The following is a 27,445-nucleotide window of genomic DNA, read 5'->3' as shown; positions in this document are numbered from 1 at the left end:
CACCCGCCTTCCTTTGAGAGATGACAATGTTCTGGGGCATCACATTGACTGTCAATTAATGTGTTCACTTGGGTGGAACAGGTTTGGTCAAACGCTAGTATGGCTGTGATAGACATTTATAGTCAGTTGACTTCAAGTCCAGCAGATTAGCCCATCATGCGGATGAGCCCCAATCGGTCAGTTGAGGCCTTAAGGGCAAAGACAGGTGTCCCAAGAACAGGGAATTCAGCCTCCAGACGGCAGCGTGGAAGAGTTGACATCAGACTCAAGACATCAACTCTTCCCGAGTCTCCAGCCTGCGGCTGGCGGCTTCTACAATTTCAAAAAGGCAAGCCTGATGAACACTCAAGCCAGATCCTTAAAATCCATCTCTCATTCTCTCTCTCTGTCTCTCTCTCTTACATACATGACCTAATGGTCCTGTTCCTCTGGGTTGTTCAGTCACTAAATCACATCGGACTCTTTGCGATCCCATGGACTGCAGTTCACCAGGCTTCCCTGTCCTCCATTATCTCCCGGACCTTGCTCAAACTCATATCCATAGAGTCAATGATACCATCCAACCATCTCATCCTCTATCATCCCCTTCTCCTCCTGCCCCCAATCCCTCCCAGCATCAGGGTTTTTTCCAATGAGTCAGTTCTTCCCATCAGGTGGCCAAAGTACTGGAGTTTCAGCTTCAGCATCATTCCCTCCAAAGAAATCCCAGGGCTGATCTCCTTCAGAATGGACTGGTTGGATCTCCATGCAGTCCAAGGGACTCTCAAGAGTCTTCTCCAACACCACAGTTCAAAACCATCAATTCTTCGGTGCTCAGCTTTCTTTATAGTCCAACTCTCACATCCATACATGACTCCTGGAAAAACCACAGCTTTGACTAGACGGACCTTTGTCAGCAAAGTGATGTCTCTGCTTTTTAATATGCTGTCTAGGTTTGTCAGAGCTTTTCTTCCAAGGAGCAAGCATCTTTTAATTTCATAGCTGCAGTCACCATCCACAGTGATTTTGGAGCCCCCAAAAATAAAGTCAGCCACTGTTTCCACTGTTTCCCCATCTGTTTGCCATGAAGTGATGGGACCGGATGCCATGATCTTAGTTTCTGAATGCTGAGTTTTAAGCCAGCATTTTCAGTCTCCTCTTCCACCTTCATCACGAGGCTCTCTAGTTTCTGTGCGGAACCCTCACTAACACAATCGTGGCCTCTTTCACAACCACCGGTTCCTCCCCAGCTGTGTGACAGGCCCAGCTGGCTCCTCCCACTCCAGTCTGGGATGGAACCACCTTGGCAGAGGGGCTCCAGTGGCCTCCCCCACCTCCAGTGGCCTCCCCCACCAGCTCATTCTAAGATGGGCCTGAGGCGCTGAGAGGCACGGGCACTCCAGCCCACCTACAGCAGCTGAGCCACCCCGCCCTGGACCGGGGAGAGCCAGCCCTCTGGGGCTGGTGGTGGCTTTCCTTCTGGTGTGGGGTCTGGAAGAAGCCTGCGGCCCCTGGCCCAGGGCATGGTGCCTGTAAGAGCCTGTCTCGCTCACTCAGAGCACCTCCGTTCACAGGCTTCCTTTTCCCCATCAGTCACCCTGGTCATTGCTCAGCCAGTCTCCAGCCCCTCAGTTATGGGCGCAGCCTCCAGCCACCCCATCCCCAGTGCTGGGGGAAGCTCCATGGACTCCAGAACAGGCCTGTTGTCAGAGCCTCACATGGTGGAGAAGCCCCTCTGACAACCACCCCCCCCAACCCAGGCCTCTCGGACATTCCCACCAGTGTGGACAGTCCAGGGAGCCACGTCTGCCGGCCTCCAGGACCTGGGAGTCTGGTCTTCCCCAGGGTCCAGAACAATTGGAATGAAAGCTCCCAGTGAGCGGCCGGCATCCTGCATACGGGATACTGCCAAGGAGCCGAATGCACTGAGAGCGAGGGGCTGAAATCTGGGTGGCTGTGCCCCGAGCGATGCCTGGATGGAGGGAGCAAATCCCGGCCTCCATCTCCCCTCATTACTCAGGGGCGGCCACAGGACCCCCAGGGACCTTCCCCCCTCATTACTCAGGGGCGGCCACAGGACCCCCGGGGACCTTCCCCCCTCATTACTCAGGGGCGGCCACAGGACCCCTGGGGCCTGCCTCCAACAGCCCCGTGAAAGTCTGCTTGACCACCCAGTCCATCCCCCTCGCTCTGCCCTGGTGTGACCTGAGGCTCGGGACGTTTTGTCCCTGGAGACGTGGAAGGAGGCAGCACTCTTAAGAGCCCAGGTTGATTCTCCTCCACACGCAGACCCCTGACCAGCCCGATCTCCTGAGGCAAGCGCCCCTCCTCTGCGTGAGCAGACCTCCCCCATTAGAGGTCTGTGACCCGGGCCGGATGGCAGCGGCTGCCCCAGGAGCCAGGAGGGCGCCCCACTGCAGACCCCGCCCTTTCCCCCTCCCCACATACGGGGGGCTCCGGGCAGGACAGCTCTCAAGACTGCTCCATAAGCCTCTTTTAGGTGTTAGGCGAAGTGAGACGTAACTGCATCTTCCAAGGCGATTACATCTTAGTGCTACTGGGCCAGGACTTCTGGATTTAGATCTCGCTGAGGAAACAACGCAAGGCTCCGAAAGAGAACTGCGACCCCAAACAGGAGCTCTCAGCGGCGGCAGCAGCGAGAGGTGCAGAGTCCCGTGGGAACTGGGGGTCGGGGGACCCCCATCTGGGGACGAGAGCCGCGGTGCCCGAGGCCAACAGCTGACCTGCATGTGCAGCTGCTTCCAGACACTTCTTCCCGGTGGTCTAAGGGTCCTTCAGCCCCAGGATGGGGCCAGCTGGTCCCACAACGACGCCCGCTCCTCAGCGAACGCTGCGCTCTCCCGGGCTGGAAGCCCAGGAGAGTCTCGGACCCAGCCATCCTTCCCCATCCTTCAAGTCCAGCTCCAGGCCGCCCCTGCCCTCCCCTGCAGGCCGACTCTGTCTCCAGACAGCAGGGCTGGCCCCCGCGGCCATGGACACAGTCTGCTGCTCGCAACTCCTCACCGTTTCCCTCCGTCTCTGACAGAGGTGACGTGCCTTAAAGAGGCCCTGGGGGCCGGCAGGGCCCAGGCTCACCCCCACCCCGACACCTCCCACCTGCAGTCCACGGGCCTGGCCTGGGCTCCTCCTCGGCCTGCAAACCTCCTCCTCCTCCTCCAGCTCTGCCTAGTGTAACTCCTGGTCTGTCTTCAGATTTCAAAACAATGGTCACTTCCTGGATCTCCGGAGTTAAGTCCAACTCTCTTATGATGAACTGTCTCGGTCCCACGGACCTCGCCTGTTCGATACCTGTCATCATCATTTTATATTTATAGTCTCATTCCACGATGCGTGCCTGTCTCCCACTGGACTCTAAGCTCCTAGAGACACTAGGTAAGTGCTAGAGACTGCCCAAGTGTCCAGCTCGGGGGCAGAGATTCGGCCCTAAAGAAGAACGCACAGGGTGATGGGCCTATGAACCTCACCGGCCCCAGGCCCCACGGAACACGGACCGGATGGCAGCGGGAGCAGCTGGGTCGTGCCCCTCCTCACTCCCTCGGGACTCCTTCTGATCGCACTGGAGGGTCCTCAGTGTTTTCAGAAACGACACTCTCTAGACTCACTTCCCCCCCTTTCACTATCTTAAACATGATTTAAAAATACGTAACAGATACAGAAATTGCCAATACTTGATACAGTTAAAAATATTCACTACATCTGGGTAAATTTAAATATTAAAGCTTTTTTGTTCTTTATGTCAAAACACTTTCGTTGACTAACTACAACGTTTGAGCACAGTGCTAGGCATTAGAATATAAAGCGGAGTAACAGGTCCCCTGCCCTATATGTGATGCAGGCCTTGGAGCCTAGAATCCAGGTTCACTTGATCACTTTTATGAGAACAGGCTGGAGACACAGTTAAATCAGACTGCTCTCTACTTTCAAAGAATTCAGTCAAGAAGGCAAATAAATGATTAATAAAAAAATTAATTTAACATAGAGTCAGACACACTGTACTTACTCAGGTATATACAGGTTGCTGGCATAGGATTTGAACCTGCCATTTTATTATCTATTCATGAACTAATAATACACAGCTTCCCCTTCTCTCAGGCCATTTTTTCATCGTCATGACTAGGATGGCCTGTTTCTTTTTTCAAAGTCTGGTAAGATATATTGCCTCAAATACTTAGATGTGTGTACATACAAACATGTACCCGTGTGATCACACACACATACATTCTTTACTTTTTACCACTAGATCCAGTTATCTTTAGGAATCAAGAAGAAGGAGATTTTAATATTTGCTCTGAGGCACTGCTTTTTGAAGCTCTTCTTCACAGTTTCTTCGGCTTAGAAAGGTCCCAGTAAATCCTTTAGGTGTTCACTGCTCCTGGTTTTATTTTTTTCCAAGCAGTTTTAATTGCTTTTGCTCTCTTCACATGTGCATTTCACTGCACGAAACTTCACAATGTCAACTGGGATCAGTAGCAGGCAATGCCAGAGGGCAGGGCGAGGGTTATGAACAGATCAGCGAGTAGATCACGCCGTTAACTCTCTGCACTGATTATTTATAATGAGCTTATTAAAATTATTATAAAGTATGAACGATTCATACTGAAGAACGATCTAACGCGGAAGGTCCTGGGAGGGCTGGATCCTAGACAACGCTGCTGCGGACAGCAGTGAGCACCCAGAGGACCCAATGCTGGTCCCAGGCACGCACCACGGGGGCGTGCCCTGACCGGGCCGCTCTAGCGGAGACGCGTGCCCTGAGCGGACCCCTTCTAAAGGAGACCCCCACGCCCTAACCGGGCCCCCTCTAACGGAGACGCGCGCCCTGAGCGGACCCCCTCTAGAGCACATCCCTACTGGCCTCGGGCTCCACCCGGAGACGAGTCAACTGGCCACACAGTTCAGAGCAAATCCCTTCCAAATACGGCGGCTTCACTCACACCCCGTCTCTTCCTCTCCTTCGGTCGACTCTTCTATTCCTTCTGGATCAACTGCTGCAAAAGGGGAAGGACCTACTCAGTCAGCACCGCTGCTGTCTACCCAAGGCCCGGGGCCTGGAGCCCGGAGCCCGGGGCCAGCCCAGGACCGCAGACCTCGGACCAGCCCTGCACCAGCGCCGCTCACCACGCTCGTAGCCCCGGGCTCCTCCCCACGGGAGCCGACCCTGGGCACCGGGACACAGCCGCCTCGGGAGGCCAGACACCCGCCCTGCAAAGCCCTGGCCACCCGCTGGGGGTCCTCCGTGGGCACCCATGAGGGCAGCTCAGGCTTGCGTCCTGCCCCCTCTCTCCTGCCCAGCGGTCAGCACGTGCGCCCCCAGGGAGCTTCACCCACTCTCCACACCCTCCTCTCGGCCAAAGGCCTCACCACCCACACCAGAGAGGAGAGGCGCCGGGTGGGCACACAGACCTAGGCTCCAGTGCCCCTGCGAGGCCAGTCTGGTTGGAAACGCCACCCTGTCTGCCCTGAGGCTCCACCACCCCCGCCTGCGCTCGGACCCCGTGGCCCTCACACACCTTCAAAGGGGCGCCCTGCACCCACATCTGCAGACGTCCCCCTCCTGGTGCCGTCCCTCGGCCTAAAGCCTCCTCAAACCCCGTCCTTCTGAAAACAACGCGGACGAAAAGCGCTTCCTCCACCGCCTGTCCCGCGCACCTCCACGTGGGCCGGCAGTCTCTACTCGTTCTCTGTCGCCTTCCATGCGCTCTGCGGGCACCGACACACGCCGGTGTGCTGCACAAATGCAGGAAGGAGCGGAACACGCGCAGACGTGCAGCGGAGAGGGCTCTGGATCTGATCTGAGAACACCAGCTTCCAGTCCCAGCCCCGACATCTGCGAGTGGTAGAAGCTGTCCCCAAACTTCTGCTGGCTTCACTTGTGAGAGAGAAACTTCTGCCAAGACTCCCGCTAAGGCCCCTTCCGGCATCCGCCTTCTGTGACTACAGCACCTACAGCAGGAGAGGGGTTTCTGCTGTAAATGTTAGAAGGTGACCCCAAGACAAAAGGCAGGCTCTCCCCTGAAACAAGGAGGCAGACGCTCTGATGACAAGTATTCCAGCTAGAAAACAGTTCTTTACCCCAAGAATGTTAAGCCCCTGGCACATTAACTAGCAGAAACTTCTGGTATTTTATTGACTACAGACGACTGGATTGCCTGAAGTTCTACGCTATGATGCCCAACAATCAGTCAATAAGTGAGTAGTTACTGAGACTTTGTCTAACAGTGGTCACCAGAGGGGAGGGCATGAAACGTGTTCCTACCCTCAAGAAGCTAAAAGCACAATTGGGAAAATACAACTAAAATGTGCTTAAGAAACGGTATAAAATGGAAAGGCTTCAGAAAAGGAGCTAAGAGCAGAATCACAGTGAAGAAGGGACGGCTGGATGATGAGCGGCTTGACTCTGGGGGCGTCCAGGAAGCGCCATCAGACGGCGGTGACCCTGGAGAGGAGCTATGGGAGCTCGGCTGGCTCTGGGCTGGGGACAGCTCACAGCCGAGGAGGGTAACGGTGGGGGCTGATGTCAGAGAGGTCTGCACTGCTCCGCGAACCCGCTAGTTAAGGTGGTGTCCTTCACAGAGAGCAGAATGATCAGAGTGCTCTGCTGAAACAAAGATGTTTACGAGTTAACTAGCTTCTTGGAGAACATGATTCTTTTTAGCCAAAGAATCACGGGTCCTCAATCTGGACAGAGCGCTGGAGGGGAACACCCGGTGAGAAGTCCGGAGCGCAGGGGGGTGCAGCGCTGGCAGCCCGGTGAGGGCGAGCCCCCGGGCCGGACGGGGCCAAGAGCGCGTCAGGGTGGGAGGGGTGCCTCTGCCCTGAGAGCTCTGGGCGGGGGGATAGCATCCCAGGGGAGGGCGTGCACCGGGGGCAGAGCAGTGATGAGCGCTGAGCGCGCACCGCCAGACAGAGAAGGGGCAGCAACCCGCAGCGCCGGTGGAGGAACCAGCCATCACGCAGGACAAGAACTACCGTGGTCAACGCGCGGACAACAGGAGGAAGAACGTTCTCGTGAGGGGCATGTCCGCAGCATAGCGCCGCTGGGAGGCCGAAGCGAGAAATAATGAGCCTGGGGCTTTCCACGACAGAAGAAAAAAGTGGCCTGGCGGGCGGTGGAAGGAACTCAGCTCGGGGAGGCCCGGAGACAGCTGGAGAAGAGAGCTCAGAAGGCACAGATATTATGATGGACGCAGAGAGGTGTGGGGCCGGGGGCAGAGGGGTGAAGAGGAGCCTGGAGCCGGTGTGGGTGAGCTGGCAGCCACAGCTCCGCGGTGAGGGCAATGCCCCGGGGCGCAGGGGGATTGCTGGAGTGCGGGGGCAGCTCCTCTCTGCAGCTAGACGGGAGGACAGGCGACATTCACGTACAGAGCCAGGGATGGCGAGGTGCCTACGAGGCTTCACGTCGAGGTCAGGCTCTGGGAGTGGAAAACTGAACGCAAGGGATGATCTAATCCAACAGAAGGAGCGCGGAGTTGCGGGGAAAGGTCTACCCAAGGCTACAGGGAACCACACACCACCTGGGGAGCTCCCAAACCATGCTTTCACCATCGCTCCTGACACAGGCATGCGTCCTGGACAGTACTAAATACTTACCCCAAACTTCCACCTTAGTTAGAGATAACAGGTGTGCCACAGAGTAAGACAAAAAGGAATGCATGACTTTAAAAGTGGAAATCTTGCAAAATTACCCACAGTGACTGCTTTTCATACCAAAAGAGTTTGGCATCACTGCCTCAGGCCATGAACTATTTTTTTCGTCTTTATAATCATCAGATCAGGAATTTAGCTCCATCATTCCAAATGTCACTGATTTCAAGTATCTGCCAATGATGCTAAAGAAAATAATGACTGAATTTCCCAACTAAATTTCAGGCAGTACATTGCGGGCGAAATTACTTTTTGTTCCTTTTGCTTCTGTTTACAATTTGCTTTATTACAGTTTTATTTTCAACATCGCACCCACACTGCCTGTGCACAAAGCACAGATATGAGAAATAAAAGGAGAAATAAAGCAGAGTATGGAAGCTGTATTGATGTGACATTTCTATAAACACTGCTTTAAAATCCAGCTTCATAATAACCTACAATTAATGGTTTATTGCTCCTTTTCAAAGCTTGGCTTCTAGTTAAAACTTTATGGTAGCTAGGCATTTAAGGAAGGGATAACTAACGGAACTTCTCAAGAAATATAAGTCCACTACATGAAAATTATAGTTTAATACTGTACAATTAATGGATATTTTAAAGTTCATCAGGTACATTAAATGAACATGAAAAACCAACTCAAAATTTAAATATTTGCACTAATCTTTTTAACTTTACCTGATACTCGTGACCCATCATAAATAACAAAAATACTTCTGAGTCTCCTATGAAAAATACAATGATGCAGACATTCTAAGTTTATTATGTTGTATAGGAACTCCTATGGAGTTTTCAAAAGTCTGCACTAATAAATTCCTTTCTCAGACAAGTTAAATATCCACCTTGAAATTATCTGACTCACAGAAGATAAACATCCATGAAATTAGCACTAGCTCATTGAATAAGAAATTATCAAACTGTTAATGGTGGCCATCTTCCCTGGTGGCTCAGATGGTAAAGAATCCACCCGAATGCAGGAGACCCAGCTTCAATCCCTGGGTTGGGAAGAGCCCCTAAGAAAGGAAATGGCAACCCACTCCAGTAATTCAAATTGTTATTGGAGAAGGAAATGGCAATCCACTCCAGGACTATTGCCTAGAAAATCCCATGGACAGAGGAGCCTGGTAGGCTACAGTCCATGGGGTCGCAAAGAGTCGGACACGACTGAGCGACTTCACTTTCAAATTGTTATACATGGTGGCAAATAGTTGTAGATAACTTACTATGATGATTACTCTGCAATGTATATGAATACTGAGTCATTACATTGTACATCTGAAACTAACATGTCATATACCAATTACATCTCAATTTTTAAAATCAAAATATTAAATTACTGAATTGTAATTATGTGACTTGTAGCAAATGAAGTATCATATTACTACCCATTAAAAATAATTACATGAATGCTGTATACATGTGAAAAAGAGAATTTGAGGTCAAGCTTTTCCAGGGCAGTCGTCCTATTTTATATGCTTATCACACTGCTGGGTACATCACCAAACACAGAAAGGAAATTCAGAAGAAGTATCTGATTACAGTGACAGCATTTCTTTTTTTTTTTTTACCTTTTAAAATTTCTTTTTATCAAAATTTGCTGAGGACTCCCCTGGTGGTACAGGAGATAAGAATGTACCCGCCAAGGAGGTGCATTCAATCCCTGGCCTGGGAAGACCCCACGTGCTGCCAAGCAACGGAGCCCAGGCGCCACGACCACTGAGGTCCACGTGCCTGCAGCCTGCACTCCACGCCAAGAGGAGACGCCGCAGTGAGAAGCCCTCCCACTGCACCTGGAGGGCACCTCCCCGTGCTCACTGCAGTCAGAGAAAGCCAGCAAGCAGCAACCAAAATAAAAATAAATCAAAATTCATTAAGTTAAAAATCTGCTAAAGTAACTCGTGTTTATTGTAAGATTATAATAATCCAAAATTATAGTAATACACGAAGTCACTCAGGTTCTACCCTTGGCTCACAGGTAAGTTAACTATTTCATACGTATTTATTGGAAAATATTTTGATGCTTACAAATATGTATGTGTGTAAATGTGTACATATACATCCCATTCTTTACAAAAATGCGGTTATACTATACATAGTGTTTTGCAACTTCTTTCATTCACTTAAAAATGCATCTTTGACATTTTTTATGTCATTATCCATAAAGCTCCCCTCTCTTTTTTGAGGCTTGTATAGTACGCCCTTGCTTGGATAAAAGACAATCTATTTGGCCAGTTGGGCTTCCCAGGTAGCACTAGTGGTAAAGAATCCACCTGCCAGTGCCGGAGATGTAAAAGACTCGGGTTCAATCCCTGGGTCGGAAAGATCCCCTGGAGGAGGGCGTGGCAACCCACTCCAGTGTTCTTGCCTGGAGAATCCCATGGACAGAGGAGCCTGGCGAGCAGCAGCCCATAGGGTCACAAAGAGGTGGACAGGAAGTGACTGAGCATGCAGGTACATACTGATGGATGTTAGTGAAAAAATCTGAAGAAAAATATCCTATTATAAACAGTGCAATCTTTTAGTACTTTTATAAAAGCTGCTGCAGAACTAATTCATAGCAGAGAACTTTTTGAGTCAAGGACTAGAAATACTCAGGATGTTAACAGATGTTGAACTGGCCATCACAAGTTGCCTACCACCGCACCCAACAGCAGATCAGGACACCTATTCCCCGCCTGCATTCACCAACACAAAATGCATCAGTCTTTCTACTCTGCCCACTTGATACTATTTTAAACTTCATGGAGTATATTTTAGATTAAATCTGCCATAATCATTTAAAGCACTTCTGGCTTTATAACTAGGCATTTCACTATTAAATTTTAGCACTCACCGGATCCTGGGTTACATACGTTCTAGACAAAAGTAATTATGTGACAAAAGATGCTTCCAAAGGTACATATCTTATTATTACATAAATCATCATTGGAAAATTTTTGAAAAAACAAACATAAAGAATAAAATGAAATGATATCATCATTTAAGAGACAAAGCTTTTATTCTAGGCATGTATTTAATGCACCTGTACTGTTTTTCTTAAAAGGTGATCATAATATATACTATTTTATATGTTGATTTATTAAATTAACAGGAATAATAACCCCATAATCTTAAAAAATGTTTCCACTACCTCTTTTTTGGGGTTAATTTATCTTTAATTGGAGGATAATTTACAGTATTATGTTGGTCTCTGCCATACATCAACATGAATCAGCCATAGGTATGCATATGTCCCCTCCTTTTTTAAATTAAACTAATTTCTACTTTTTATTGGAGTAACATTGATTACAATTCTGTATGGGTTGTAGGTACACAGAATCTTTTTCAGTCACACATATATATGTATCTATTCATCTTTGGATATTTTTCCCAAATAGGTTATTACAGACTGTTGATAGACTTCCCTTGGTATACATAGGGTCCTTGTTGATTATCTACTTAATAGTCTTTTAAAGAATATGATTTTAAAAAGCTCACATAATAGGTCTTAAATTATTTAACAGTTACCATTGGATTTTTATTTCTGATTTTTCATTATTATAAATTATGTAGAAAAATTTACTAGACTACACCTCTGAGTATTCTGTGAGGTTAGAGAGATTCCTAAGAGAGCTGGAACAGATTCTTTGTCTTAAGATGATGAACAATGTTTCTGTGCCATTAACTCCTTAGGTTGTCTTCGTGTGGAGACCCAGCCCCATCTATGTAGGTGATGACTCACTTCCTTAGCATAAGGCAGGCACCACGGCTGGGCTGAGATTATGTTTATAAATGTGTCCATTTTTATTTTTGCAAAATTGTTCATAACTTTGAATACCAGTATATTTGATTCACAAAGTAGTAATCATGGAAAGACTTTTACCATAGTTTTCTCAGAAACCATCAATCAAGGACAGAAAACTAGGGACAAGAGCATCTGAATAAACATTTACAAGTGTTGGTCTTTATTATCTTCACAGAAATGATTCTGAATTAGACCACAAAGGAGCACTCAAAACCATTCTCAACACAGAAAACATCCAGGCCAAATGATCTTACAGACTTTGTATAACCAAAAGAATCCTATACATGTAGAAATTCTAAAACATGCTTGCAAACAACCTCCAGGTTAGAGGAAAAAAATCAAAACAGTACTGCTTAAAAACAAACCATAAAACCATCAAGCTGCTGGAAAAGTAATACTAGGAAAATTTTGTCTTAAATCCCTGTTTAGAAAATAAGAATAATAAAAATAAGTGGCCAAAACAGGCATGTGAAAAGATGCTCCACATTGCTAATTACTAGAGAAATGCAGAACAAACTCCAGTGAGGCACCCCTCACACCAGTCAGAATGGCAGCATCAAAAGTCTACAAACAGTAAATGCTGTAGAGGGTGTGGAGGAAAGGGGACCTTCCCACACTGTTGGTAGGAACGTAAATTGGTGCACTGAGTATAGAGAACAGTATGGAAGTTCCCTAAAAAATAAAAATAGAGCCACCATATGACCCTGCAATCCCACTCCTGGGCATATAGCCAGAGAAAGCCCGAATTCAAAAACACACATGTTTATAGCAGCACTACTTACAGTGTCTAGGACATGGAAGCAATCTAAATGTCCATCACAGATGACTGGATAAGGGGATAAGGAAGATCTCACACACACACACACACACACACACACACACAGGAGTGGCCACACAAAAAGTGAGACACTGCCATTCGCAGCAACATGGGTGGATCCAGAGACTGTCACACTAAGTGAAGGAAGCCAGACAGAGAAACACGAATACTGTATGATACCTCCCAAATGTGCAATCTACAAAATAATACAAGTGAACACATATACAAGAGAGAAACGAACCCACAGACACAGAAAACAAACTTACAGATAACCACACGGGAAAGGCGGAGGGACAAATTAGGAGTTTGGGATTAACAGATACACACCACTATACAGAGAACAGCTGAACAGCGAGAATTCACTGTAACACAGGGCACTATGTTCAGTATCATGTGATAAACTATAATAAAAAAGCAGAAAAGGGTGTACATATATATAAAACTTTAAAAATATATATGCATCATTTTGCTATACACCAGAAACTGATACAACACCATAAATCAACTATACTTCAGTAAAGAAGGAAGTGGCCTAAATTTTCAATCCAAAAAACTAGAGAAAGACAAACAAAATAAACGTAGGAAAGGGCAGTTAATAAAAGTGACAGAGAGGAAGAATGAGAAACCAGAATCCAAAGAAAATAAACAAAAAAACAGTAGAATTGATCAGTAAGCCCCAAACTTGCTAATTTTCAAGGTCAAATTAAACAAATCTTTGTCAAAATGAGTTTTAAAAAGAAAAAGAATATAACTACTTTGAAAGGAGAGCAAATCAGTCAATCCTAAAGGAATCAACCCTGAATATTTATTAGAAGGACTGATGCGGAAGCCGAAGCTCCAATACTTTGGCCACCTGATGTGAAGAGCTGACTCATTGGAAAAGATCCTGATGCTGGGAAAGATTGCAGGCAGGAGGAGAAGGGGACGAGACAGGACGAGATGGTTGGATGGCCTCACTGACTTAACAGACATAAGTCTGAGCAAACTCTGGGAGATAGTGAAGGACAGGGAATCCTGGTGTGCTGCAGTCCGTGCAGTGGCAAAAAGTTGGACATGACTTAGTGACTGAGCAACAACTACATAACTATTATTTTTTAAATCCAGAAAAATGTAATCAATTTAATATGAATAAATTAGAAATAAATGAAAAAAACAATTTTCTAAAAAAATATAATTATTACAATTAGCTCAGAAAGAAGAAAACCATTGAGATCAATATTCTAGAAAAAAATCAAAAAGGTAGTCAAAGATCTAGCCTTTGAAAAGGAACCAAACTCAGGTCATTTTAGGTGAATTATACCAAACTTTCAAATAATAGGTAAATTTTATATTATATAAACTATTCAGGCTCTTAAGGGAAAAACAGAAGGCCACTCAGCTGCTTCTCTGAATCTAGCAGAAATTTTCTTAGATTCAGGACTCTTGACACTTTGGACAGGATCATTAATTGCGGGGAGAGAGAGGGGCTGCTCCATGTACTGAATGGGTTAACATGACCCTGATACTCAAGCCAGAGGGTACCAACCCAGAACAAAAACAACAGATTGTTCACACTTATAAACAAAGGTTCAAAAGCCCTAAATAAAATACTGGTTAGTCAATTTATCAAGAACAGGCCAAATTTATTCCAGAAATACAATGGTGGTTTTGTAAGAGAAAATTCTGTGAAGATAATTACTGTATTAATAAAATACAAGAGAAAAATCATGAAATTTGTTAATTATTACAGAGAAAAGATTTGATAAAATGCAAAACACATTCATGGTAAGACTCTTAACAAACCAGAAACAGAAATTTTCCTTAGCCTGAAAAGAGGAATTTACAAAAAAATAATGGTAAACTTTTTATTTAATGATGAAATGCTGGAAGCATCCCAGTTGAAGAATATGACTTGTACTGGCCAAGGCAGCATCACAGGAAAAAGGACAATATATGCTGTTGTTATTGCTTAGTTGCTATGTCCTGTCTGAGTCTTTGTGACCCCATGAACTATAGCACAGCAGGCTCCTCTGTCCATGGGATTCCCAGGCAATAACACTGGAATGGGTTGCCATTTCCTTCTCCAGGGGATCTTGCTTACCTAGGAACTGAACCTGTGTCTTCTGTATTAGCATGCAGTTTCTTTACCAGTGAGCCACCTGGGAGCCCCCATGTAAGATATACACCAGTGAAAAAAGACACACAACAGTCTTTATCTGCAGATCTTTTAAATGTCTGCATGGAGAGGCAAGAGAACCAACCAGCAAACTATGAGATCTATGAAGATGCTAGCCAGCATGGATGCCAAATACAAGATCAAAGACAGAAATTATTATCTTTTGTGTACATTAGCAAATCAATTAGAAAGACTTAGAAATAAGCCCATGTGAAAATGCCTGACATACAAGACTGTTGTGAAGAAAATAAAACGTTACTAAAGGATATAGAGAATTAAAACAGAGACGTAGCTTGTCCCTGGGTGGGAAGACTCAATAGTACAGAGACTTTGAAAGTGAGAGTCTCTCAGTCATGTCCAACTCTTCAACCCCATGGACTATACAGTTCATGGGATTCTCCAGGCCAGAATACTGGAGTGGGTAGCCGTTCCTTTCTCCAGGGAATCTTCCCAACCCAGGGATTGAACCCAGGTCTCCTGCATTGCAGGCGGATTCTTCACCAGCTGAGCCACCAGGGAAACCCATAGAGACTTTAACTTTCCCCCAAATTATTTATAAATTTAATAAAATCCTTAAAAAAATACCAAATGGAATTTACAAGAAATCTGACATGCTGATACAAATAATTAAAGCAAATGAATAAACATACAAGATAGTTGAGGCAATCTTTTTTTTTTTTAATGTTAAGAAAAATATGAAATGCTTCACAGATTTGCATGTCATCTTTGCTCAGGGACCATGCTAATCTTCTCTGTATCATTCCAACCTTAGAATATGTGCTACCAAAGCAAGCACAAGGCAATCTTAAAAAGAAAGAACACGTCTTACCCTACTACTATACACACACACACACACACACACACACACACACATATATAACCCATTGTGAATACACAGTGATTAAAACAGCACGATACTGGTGCAGGAATTGATGACCAGATTCATACACAAGAACATATACTTGAGAGACAATCTGATGAATACGAGGGAATTCAAAATATAATAAAAGTGGCATTCTAAATCATGGAAAGAGGATTAACTACTCAACAAACAGTGCTGTAATAACTGGTTTTCCATTTGCAAAAAGCACAAAATAAAAAATAATAAGTTTCTTCTTAACACAAGTGACACACACACAGATTCCAGAGTAATTAAAGGCTTGAACCCAAAGTAACGTATCAGCAGGACTAACTAGATAATCTGGGGGTCCAGCGCAAAACAGAAACGCAAGGCTTTCAAAGATGGCAACAGCTGAGAATCAGGTGACGTGCCCTCTGGAATCCTAAGTATGCAGCCTTTTGTAACTGGCTTCTTTCACTTAACATATAATGTTTTCAATGTTCATCTACATATAGCATGTACCACTACTTCATGTTTTTTTTCATTGTTAAGCAACACTCCATGGTATGGATGAATCCATTTTATTTATCCATTCATCTACTAATGAATATTTGGGTTGTTTTCACTTTTTGAGTATTATGAATAACGCTGCTATGAACATTCATGTATGAGTCAAAATGCTTTTTTTAAAAAATTAATATTTTATTTCTTTATTTTCTTTTTTCTTTTTTTCTTTCTGTGTCTCGCTGCACGACACACAGGATCTTAGTTCCCCAACCAGGGACTGAGCCTGTGCATTCTGTATTGGAAGCAGTGAGTGTTAACCACCGGACTGCCAGGGAAGGCCCAAAATGCTTCTATTTTTATAAAAAAAAAAAAAAAAAGGCTGAAAATTTTATATAAATGCATGCTGGATGATTTAGAAAGCAGGACAATTAAAGTACATGTTTTTCTTTATTCATCCAAACAAGTAATCCTTAATGAATCAAATGAGCCATTTCAAAAACAATAATGAACAGGAAACAATCATTGGTATCATACTAACCATAATTGGCTTTCATATTAACCTTCTCTTAAACGCTAAATTTTAAGAAATGAATTTTTCTAACTGGAGAAATACCCTTGACTGGCAATTAATTTACTGATTAGAATTTTCCGATGAGAACGGAGTGAAAGGGCTCTCCAACAGTAGCGGGGCGGGGGTCTGGAGGCTGTTTAAATCTTTCCAATCACAGCAGTAATGGAACATTTTGGTGGCAAAGATGCTTCACACTTTAAGTGGGAGTGAATTTTTGTAATAATTATTTGGAATGATAAAATAAAAGGAGTCAAGACTACTGAAAAGCAGAGGATACTGTGCTTTTTAAAGCACTTCTTCCCCATGGATGCACTGAATTGCCCTTCCAAAGGACAGAGGCACCAGACAGGTGAGATGAGGCCATCGGAAGACTTTGCAGGCGGCCCCTGCCTCCTGCCTGGCTCAGTACAAGCTGTTACGCCGTCAGCCTCACTTGCTCTGTGCGCTTCCAGAGACAAAGGCGCCATCCCTTCTTCTAAGGAGCTCACTGGTAAGCGGTCCAATCCCTTGAAGGTGACCGTTTCAGGAAAACTTTATTTGCTGCTATTCTAGCAATTTTGTCTGAGCTCCCACTGCAAACAAGGGTGACTGGTAAGAAAAAATCTTGAATCTTACGTTCATTCACTTACTCCTCCTATGTGGGAAAAAAATATAAAAGAAAGACTACCTGATTATTATCTGATTAAGAGGCAGAAGGGGAAAAAAACCCCTATTAATCCTTTTTAAGAGTTATAGCCTAAGAAGAAATGTGAAATCCATTTACCTACGACAGGACTGATTACCTATTCGGGCTCTTCGGTGAGCCATAGAGAGGACTACGGAATCCAAGGGAAACGGCCACCCCAGTCCCCACTTAGATGCGAGATGAGCAACATGTTATGCCCGGAGCTTCCGGGGAAGTCATCTGTCTGCAGCTCCTCATCCATTCTCTCCCAAGGTACACAGTGCTTAGGATCTCAGAACGACCCAGACAGGCCTATCTGACCCTCGGCGTGGCTAAAATACTGTATGCAGGCCACACAAACGCTGCGGAGGGTCTTTCCCGGTGGCTCAGGGGCTAAGATCCCCACACCCGCAGTGCAGGGGGTCCCTGATTTAGAGCACTAGACCCTGCGTGTGGCAACGGAGACCCGGCACAGCCCGACAGATAAAGAAAACTTTTCAACTGGGCAAAGCGCGCTGAAATCCATGAAGTAAACCAAACAGAAATAAACTGAATTCATTTTTAAAAAATAAGATTTTAGCTTTTTCTTTGCTCTTCTTCCTCAATCAAGGGCAGGTAGAGAGGAGCGAGGTCCAGACACCCCCAGCTGGGCCACCCCAGGCCCCTGGGACCCGAGAGCCAGGAAGCCGGGGCTGGCACAGGGCTCAGGGCCGCCTCCACTCCGCTCCCCACGTCCTGCCACTCCAGGCCCCACTTAGAAGCCAGACGAGCAACATTTGGCACCTGGAGCTTCCGGGGAAGATCTCCTACTTCACCCTCTGCCCAAACCCTGCTGCATCCCGGCCTCGCTCTCCATCACTCCATCCCCCCAGAGGCCCCTCTGCTTGCAGAGGTCCTGACCTGCAGGGGGTCCCTGCTCCCCGGGGATGCCCACTGCCAACCAAGGGGTCCAGGGTGAGGGCGGGAGGGAGCAGGATGCGGGGGCGGAAACAGTCAGGGTCAGAAAGGCCCCTCCCACGCAGGAAGCCGGACCACGCGCCCAGCGTGCAAGGCTGTGGTCGGGGCCGGAAAGCCTTCGTCTGTGTGAGCGCTCTGATGCACGCAGCTGTTTAGCAACTGTGTGCCCGGGAGGCCCCGCTGGGCACCCTGACCCAGGACTGAGGAGCTCTTCTCGGTGCCCACAGTTACAACCTCTGAGTGGTGAACCCAGGAGATGTTCAACAACCACAGCACAATACTTAAAAATATGAGCCCACTACACGGCAGTGAGATGATTATGAGTATGATGGAGAAAAATAAAACAAGACAGGGGAACAGGAGGCCACAGGTAGGGGACAGACAAATGCTGGTAAGAGCCTCACTGAGAAGAAGGTGTCTGAGCCAAGACTTGAAGGAGGTGCGGCTGTGCGCCCGGACGTCTGCAAGAGGGGTGCTCCAGGCCGAGGGGAGCACAGCTGTGCCTGCGGCAGGACCAGCAGGGGCTGGGAGCACAGGCTGCTGAGGAGATGGAGCTGGAGAATCGCTGGAGGAAAGGCTGGTCCAGATCACTGCTGGACCACATTGTGGATTTGAGCTCTGATTCTGCATTCAGTTCAGTTCAGTCGCTCAGTCGTGTAAGACTCTTTGTGACCCCATGGACTGTAGCACTCCAGGCCTCCCTGTCCATCACCAAATCCCAGAGTTTACTCAAACTCATGTCCATCGAGTCGGTGATGCCATCCAGCCATGCTCTGTCGTTCCCTTCTCCTCCTGCCCCCAATCCCTCCCAGCATCAGAGTCTTTTGAAATGAGTCAGTTCTTCCCGTCAGGTGGCCAAAGTACTGGAGTTTCAGCTTCAGCATCAGTCCTTCCAATGAACACCCAGGACTGATCTCCTTTAAGATGGACTGGTTGGATCTCCTTGCAATCCAAGGGACTCTCAAGAGTCTTCTCCAACACCACAGTTCAAAGGCATCAATTCTTCGGCACTCAGCTTTCTTTATAGTCCAGCTCTCAAATCCATACGTGACCACTGGAGAAACCACAGCTTTGACATGATTCTGCATGAGCTGAACGTAAGGGAAATGAGTGCTGGGGTGTGCCTGACCACACCCTCCGGCTGCTGGGACAAGCCAGGCTGGAGACGTGCGGGCTGGGACCCAGGTGAAGGCAGTGACGGGGACAAGTGGTCAGAGGCCGACGTGCTCTGGAGGGGCGCGGGGAGCAGGGTTCTCTAATGGACTGAGTGGGGGACGCAGGAGGAGGAGAGCTGCTGCGTGGGTTTGCCTGGACCACCGTAACAAGCGCTGCAGGCTGCGGCTCAGACAACACCGAATCCTTTTCTCATGGCTCAGGGAGCTGGCAGGCTGAGGCCGAGGTGCTGACCTGTGGCCTCCCTCCTTGTCCTCAGGACACCGTGTGCCCTCTCTGCTGTCACGTGGGCTCCCCTCATGGGGACAGCGGTCCTACTGAAATTGGAGCCCATAGCAATCACCTCACTTAACCTTAACCAGCTCTTTTAAAACCCTACCTCCAAACACAGTCACAGTCTAAGGCATGGGGGGCTTAAGACTTCAACAAACCTATTTTGTGTTGTTCAGTCACTTGGTCGTGTCTGACTCTTTGTGACCCTGTGGACCAGGGCACGCCAGGCTTCCCTGTCCTTCACCGTCGCCCAGAGTTTGCTCAGACTCATGTCTACTGAGTCGGTGATGCCATCCAACCATGCCTGTTTTGGGTAGACACACGTGGTGTCGAGGGCACCAAGGTTTTTGGCCGGATCACCGAAGCGCCACCTGAGCCCGCTACTGGAAGACACTGAGAGGCGGGCATGAGCGGCGGACATCCGCCTGGACGGCGATCTTCGTAGGAAGGACGGCTAACGTGAACGGGTGCTCAGCACGCGTGAGGCACCACACTAAGCACTCTGCGCTCACTACTTTGCTGAGCCCTCACTGAAGCCCTGTAATGCCAGGATTACCATCCCCACTCACAAATCAGGAAGCCAAGCTCTGACAAGGCGACAGGACGGGCACCAAGTCACTCAGATAGCACGGTGAATAAAAGGGGTTTGGGTTCCAGCACCCTGAGTGCAGCAGGCGTGCCCCTGACCGCTGTCTGCACTCGTCTGCCACAGAAAGCCACATGGGACAGCAGGAAACCATCGATATGATCAAAACCAACCTGAGTATGGCAAGAGTTCAACAAGCTCCGCTCCACACTGGAGAAGCACCCACAGATCCAAAAGGCGGCTGAGCCTGCTGTCCCATCCAAGCTCCCCAGAAGAGACTTTAATTCGAACATTCTCTATTTTATAATGCTAAAAATAGTGGGAACAACATAAATGTAGCTGGTTAGAAAATTATGTTATAATCTTACAATAAAACACCATGCAACCATTAAACAATGATGAGCTACACACCAATTACATGGACAGGTGTGTGTGTGTGTGTGTGTGCGTGTATGCGTGCACTCAGTCACTCAGTCATGTCCGACTCTTTGCAACTGACTCTTTGCTCATAGACTGTAGCATGTCAGGCTCCTCGACCCATGGGATTCTCCAGGCAAAAAAACTGGAGTGGGTTGCATTTCCTTCTCCAGGGAATTTTCCCAACCCAGGGACGGAACCCACAACTCCTACATGTCCTGCACTGACAGGCATTTTCTCACTGCTGGGCCACCTGGGAAGCCCACGTATCTGTGCTACATGGGTTTGTTTTTTTAATTAATATATAAAAACATAGATGAATACACAAAAAAAAGAGATAGTAAGAAACTGGGTTATTTTCACTTTCTTTAGTAAATCTCTCTACTGTGATTTTTTCTATAGTAAATACGCATTGTTTGTAAAATCAGGAAAACAGCAATGCTATTAGTATCAGCAACTGAGAATAAATCTTTACCTACAATGCTGTTCAACCTTCCCCCAAGCTCAAGGGCTCTCAGTACAGGCTGACGTCCTCGCCTCCCAGGAATCACTTCTCTTGGGCAGCTCTGACAACCCCCAGAGCAACCCCCAGGGGCGACTTGGCACAGGAGGCATCTGACAGCTGGCACAGAGGGTGAGCCCGCTCACATTTTCCCACTCACTCAGACTCAGAGAATCAACTCTCCCCAAATGAAGTGTCTGACCTCAACAAGGGCAAGTGTATTACTCAGCCAGTATTTTATTAAAATATCACATGTCAAGATGGCCATTTATCAAAGTCATTCGAGGATTATAAAGAAAAGCACCAAGGATACCGTTTAAAAGGACGCAGCGAAGGGCATGAACCGGAAATCAGGGGAAATGCTCGGGGCCAAGGCAGTCCAAAAGCCATCAGAGCCTCGTGCGCAGCGCGCACTGGCCGGCACTCCATCTCTGAGCTCATCCTTCTGTGCACACGCCCGGGAAGCGCCATGACGACCGAGGTAGGAAGGCGCGCCGGCCCAGGACCGCCGCCGTTTTGAACACGTGGCCTGCGACACTGTCACAAACTCCTCTCCCTGTCTCAAGAGGAGGCGCCCCGGTGGCCTGGATTCTCATCTGCTAACACCGCTCTTTCCCAAGCTCTGGGAGCGCCGTTTCTTTTCTTCCTTGCCTTTGAGGAGATGGAGGGCAGGCATGGGATAAAACGGGGAAGAAAAAGAGGCAAAGGAGGAAGACAGCTGGTGAGAACAGGAGAAAGGGAAAGAGAGTGAAGTCCCTCGGTGGTGTCTGACTCTGTGCGACCCCACGGACTGAAAATAGGAGAGGAAGCAGTGAAAACACTGAAAACGAATATGGAAGTGGGAAGAAAAGGGTCCCTGAGAAAGAGCACAGGACCACCGAGCAGAGTGCAGGGGGCGCGTGTTATAGCGCAGTGAGCGGGCCCTGCCGGGCCAGGAAAGCACCAGGGAAGGCGGGGGGCAGACGGAGGCCCCGGGGCCCCAGGTGGGGGACGTGCCCCGCTCCTGGGGCGGCTTCCTGGTCGACCAGCGGAAACTGCACCAGGAAGACTGTGGACCCTTCCACCCGGCGGCCCTCTCCTCCTCTCACATCCCGGCCGCAGGGAAGCCCTTCCACATCCTGATGCGGTAAGAACCCCGCTTCTCTAAAGAGAGGAAAGAGCCACGTTCCGCCCCGAACCACCGAGCGTCTGCTCGCAGGCGTGTGGACAGGGGCCGCAGCATCTCCCCTGCGGGCTCTCACAGGGGGCTTCCCACCCAGGGGTGGACTGGTCCATGGACTGGGGGCCCAGGGTCAGTAACCTAGTTAGATTTTGGAAAGCAACTCTTCACACAACCGTTGGTTTCATCCTGGGAACCCAGGTGCTCCACTATTTCCCATCACCCTCGCTTCTTTGAGGTTCCATGTGACAAGCTTTCTATTTGACGACATACTTTGCAAAACATCACGGCTAGAAAGTGAAGAACAGGTTTGCTCTTAAAGGGACTCACAATCCACGGGGGAAGCAGAAACACAATTTCTGTGAGCCAGGTGAGCCCCGTCGCTCAGTTGCGTCCGAATCTTTGCGACCCCGTGGACTGTGGCCCACCAGGCTCCTCTGTCCATGGGATTCTCCAGGCAAGAATGCTGCAGTGGGTTGCCATGCCCTCCTCCAGGGGATCTTCACACCCAGGGACTGAAGCCGGGTCTCCTGCATGGCAGGCGGATTCTTTACTGAGTTACAGTGTGACAAGTCTGTATTTCGAACATTTTGCTGGGTTCTGAGCCAGTATTCAAAGGTGTGCCGGCCTCACCCGGAGACCTATTTTATTATAAGAACTGATTTAGGGAAACTTAGTTGCAGCCTCTGCAAAAGCAAACACGGGATGACCCAGCTGTGGGGGGGACACAGGAAGAGAGACTGTGAGAGCAGAGAGCAGACGCCTTTTGTCATAAATGTGACAAGGAGGGAAGCACACAGAGGCTGCCGCCCCGCAGAAAGGGCTGGTGTGTGGTGTGAGCAAGGCAGGCGTGCTTGAGGGCTGCAAGGAAAGCCCGTCCAGAGAAAGCCCTGGAAGGTGAGGGGAGGCCGGGGGGGACAACGGGGGCGGGAGGCGATGGTCCTGGGGGAGGGGCTCTCTCCTCCCCCGACCCCCCCCCACCCCCGAGGCTGGGGGAGGGGGCATGCCTGGGTCCTTCGCACAGGAAAGTAATCCAGATGTTCCCTCTCATTTACTGAGTCCTTTCCTACCCTCTCTGGTTTCCCTCAAATCCCGCTCACTTGGGGTTTTGCGAGTCTCAAACACAGAATTTCCTGCTTAGATAGCATGAATCCTTTTCTTTAGAGCAAAGGACTCAGGTGCCACCCACTGCCTGCAGGCCCGGGTGTACCGTCAGCTCCCCGCCGCCCTGCAGTTCCTTGTTCCTCTACAATGTCTGCGAGCAAACATTTTCCTGAGGTTTTCTGAAATATGCCACTTTGCAGGGAAGCAGGGTGGAAATCATGAAAACATAGCTCCGATGTAAACGGTCCCCGATACTCTGTGTAATGGGAATGCAATGACATCCTGGGCCTTCGTGCGTTCGGACGCTCCACAATTCTACCACCATTCTTGTCCCGCTGAGGCCTAATCCATCTTTATTGATTTCATTCCAGAAATAACTATCTTTTGATGGCTTCACTCAATTTTAACAATGCGTGGGCCTTATCTGATGGTTTTCCCATTTACTCACATGTTTATGCTTTGTCTTATTTCCTGGTGTGCACCCAACACATCAGACACTCACAGATATCTGTGGGCTGAGAGGATACCATCTTTGAACACAGCCCCCTGGAGACCATCTCTTTGGAGGCAGTACAATGCCATCATGGAATGTGCAAAGCTAAGTCCTGGGTGCAGAGCTCAAGCCTGTGACCTTCTCTGAAATAAATTCAACCAACAGACCTCTCTAAGCATTGAAAAATAAAAATCCACAGGTTAAAGATTTACATTTGTTTCTGAATCAACAGATCTAGCAACTCTGGAAGACTATAAACATTGAGAGTTTGAATCTATCCAGACTCCAACAGCCATTACACTACTGCCCTAAAAGAAGACATGACCACAAAGAGTGTGTGACCACCCTTCACCCCACGTCCTGTCTGTACAGAGACACACACTTCTACCATACAAGCACATATGGGCTTTGGTTGATTTTCAGGAGGCCAGAACAGAAAGCATGGATTGGCTGTATTCCTGAAATGTCTATATTTAGACAGAGACAAGGTCAGATGATTCAAACAAACTATATAGCTAGCTAGCTACCCACAAGCTTTTTACACTGAATAAGTTAGAGACAGGGCTAATATCATCCCTCAAACGCTTGTACACACGGTCCTCACATTTCTGGATTCTTTCTCTCTAATCTTTAGAGCAATGGTGTTAGCTGTCTCCCTTTCTTGAAAGCCATAAACTGAATGTAGGTCCTCAAACAGAGAATACTCATGCCTGGGTGAGACAGTAACAGAAGGAAAAGAGGGCCAGGGAGAAGGGCCTGGAAGCCATCTCCTGTTCCCCACGTTTCCTAGGAGGCATCCAGCCACACCCGACCCAGGGGTCAGCCTCAGTAAATGCTTCTAAATGTACCTCTGCGTTACGGAACAACGAGTGCCTGTTTCTGGGGTCCAGACAGATGTGCATTCTGACAAGGGCCGATCGGAATCTGCTGGGTGGGAGAAAAAAATGGCGAGTGCGCTGTCCTCCAAAGTGGATCCCTGATCTGAGGCTGCGGTTCCCCTTCTACGGGCCAGGCCCCTGCAGCCATAGATGAAACATTAGGTCTGGAGAGAGAGGCTGAGGACGGCCAGGTCTCCTGTATTTCTTTCCAACGCTTCTTATTTTCTGTAACACCTCTTCTTCCCTCTGTTAGCAGTCATCCTTGAAGTGATCACTGAAAGCTGACTATAGTTCTAAGTCCTAATTATTATTCCATGGTCCTTTAAAATGCATTAATGGGCACCTTACGCAATGCAGCAATAGTTCACCTTATTCTAATTATCAAGAAGCTTTACAGTATCATCAAAACTTTGTTTAAAAAAGCAGATCCAAACATGATTGTTTGTCCAGTATAAGCAAAGCAATGCTTTTGGCAAGAAATTTGTCATTCACTCCAGTCATGTAATGAATAAAAATACATTTAGCCATGAGTTAACATAATTGCATTATCTAGGCAGTTATGCTTGAAAGAAATACTAAAAATGATGTAAGACAAGTAAATTTTAATGTGAAACATAAAATTACACATCAATGGCCACCTTCAGACCAATTTTTCATGAAGTAATTATTGCTTTATTAAGAAAAACCCAATAGAAAACCATAACTCATTATCCAAACGTAATGCAAGTACAGCATTCCCTGTCAGAGACTGAGCCTGTGGCCCGGCTCTTCTGCCTTTTGTTTGATCCGTACGGTCCCGTCAGTGTGAATTTGAGAAGGAAGCAGCTTTAAAAATCAGCCACAGTGAGAGGGGAGCTGAAGCACGTGTGAGGAAAACGCAGGCCACCAAGCCCTGGCTGAGTGCAGACCTCGCAGCCCTTAAATCACAAGTCAGGTACGGGCTGGTTGCCGGCTTTGTCTGACTTTCAGGATTTTCCCCAGCGGGCGGACGTTTCATCTCAGTAGGTCAGCCGTCCACAGAAGGCCAGAACCTGAACACCCCACACAGCCCAGAAGGGCAGGCAGGCATTTCAGGAAAGGAGCCTCCTGCTCTCGTGATTGATGCCACGAGCACAGCAAAGAACCAAGTTTAACCACCACAGGAGCACCGTGTGATTCCCACCTTCAGCCTGCGTCGAAGGACGCCTGCCTCCGATCAGCGTTTCTAGAAAACTTGCCCCCAGAGCCTCCACCCACCCCTCAGCTCACAGGCCTCATCTGCAACATAACACATTCAGGGAGTGAACCGCAGGGCCGCGAAAGGTCACTGACGTTCCACTGAAGCTATGGAAAGGTGCCTCCCAGGACCCCCGTACTGCTCTGAAGATAACCGTTCGACTTGAAAGCACTCCATGCGAAAGGCAAACCTGTGTGCTGGCCTCTCTCACGGGGATCACAGCCCCGGAGACGCCACTCCACAAGGCTCAGGGTGATGTTCAACTGTCGGGGCTGGGGAGGGCAGGGGAGCGCTGGCATCTAGGGAGGAGGGCCCGGGGGTGCGACTAAACATCCCAGGAGGCAAAGGACGCCCCTCACAACAAAGACCCATCCAGCCCAACTGCCAAGGATGCTGAGTCTGGAAACCCCGAACTGCAAAGGTAAGGTGAACGGTCAGGACCGACACCTGGACCACACAGAAACCTGCACCCAAGGAGCAAAACGACGCCTCCCAACCTCAGCCCCTCCCAGCCTCTGACACCCCAGCGTCAGCAGCTACAGCCCCGCTCTGGGAACAAACACTGCTCAGCCTGCTGACATAAACGTCCTCACAAGATCATATATCCATTTTCATAGTTAATATTCACAGCCTTGAAAAAAAAAAAAAAGACTAAATGCCCCCCACAATCTCCCTAGAGAAACAATCTTTTGTTGTTTTAGAAATGCAATTACATTTTCCATAAACTCAAGCAAAATGAAAAACACTTAACATAGTATGTTTGCTTGCTTGCTTTTCTTTTTTTTTACAAGTTAGCAAAAACACAGAGAAGAGACAAACCACAGAGTTTATCAAACAGATACACATGGCACTCTGGGTGGCCTAAAGCCACGGAAGCCCACCTTGGGCCCTTGCAAAGAGCGTTTACTGAGAAGCCAGGCTTCGCCAGGGAGCCAGGACCACAGGCTGAAGTGGACAACACAGCCCAGGCCAAGCAATGTCAACAGTCTCATCCTCAGACTCGTCTCGAGATCTCTCCTAAACAGCCAGACCAGGACAGTGCTCTCTCTTAGGAAAAAGACCGATCAGGCTCCAGAATTTTAAAACAAAATAAATTTAAATATTTAGAATTCCATTAGGCACCTAAGTTATTTCTAAAACTTCAGAAAATGTTTGCCTTGCTGCCAAGATGATAAATGTAAGGGGCTGTGGCATTTTATTTCCAGAGACTTCTGTTGGGGTGGTGGTGGTGTTCAGTTGCTCAGTTGTGTCCGACTCTTTGCGACCCCATGAATCGCAGCACACCAGGCCTCCCTGTCTATCACCAACTCCCGGAGTTCACTCAAGCTCACGTCCATCAAGTCAGTGATGCCATCCAACCATCTCGTCCTCCATCATCCCCTTTTCCCCCTGCCTTCAGTCTTTCCCAGCATCAGAGTCTTTTCAAACGAGTCAGCTCTTCGCATCAGGTTTCAGCTTCAGCATCAGTCCTTCCAATGAATATTCAGGACTGATCTCCTTTAGGATTGACTGGCTGGATCTCCTTGCTGTCCAAGGAACTCTCAAGAGTTTTGTCCAACACTACAGTTCAAAAGCATCAGATCTCTGGTGCTCAGTCTTCTTTATGGTCCAACTCTCATATCCATACATGACTACTGCAAAAACCATAGCTTTGACTATACTATATGGACCTTTGTCGGCAAAGTGATGTCTCTGCTTTTTAACAGG

The 27,445-nt window shown here is 47.9% G+C and overlaps 1 protein-coding gene and 1 non-coding gene across 2 annotated transcripts in view; both read right to left on the bottom strand.

Moving 5' to 3' along the window:
* PLCL2 (phospholipase C like 2) overlaps nt 1–27,445 on the bottom strand; it is a 212,366-nt gene that overhangs the window by 122,442 nt on the left and 62,479 nt on the right. The window lies entirely within an intron of this gene.
* Nucleotides 15,087–15,193, bottom strand: LOC133255599 (U6 spliceosomal RNA). Its single transcript, XR_009738991.1, has one exon. It is a non-coding gene; the product is annotated as a U6 spliceosomal RNA (small nuclear RNA).

This window comes from Bos javanicus, chromosome 1, assembly GCF_032452875.1.
Source record: "Bos javanicus breed banteng chromosome 1, ARS-OSU_banteng_1.0, whole genome shotgun sequence".
Classification (NCBI taxonomy): domain Eukaryota; kingdom Metazoa; phylum Chordata; class Mammalia; order Artiodactyla; family Bovidae; genus Bos; species Bos javanicus.
This window is presented reverse-complemented; position numbering and strand designations above follow the sequence as displayed.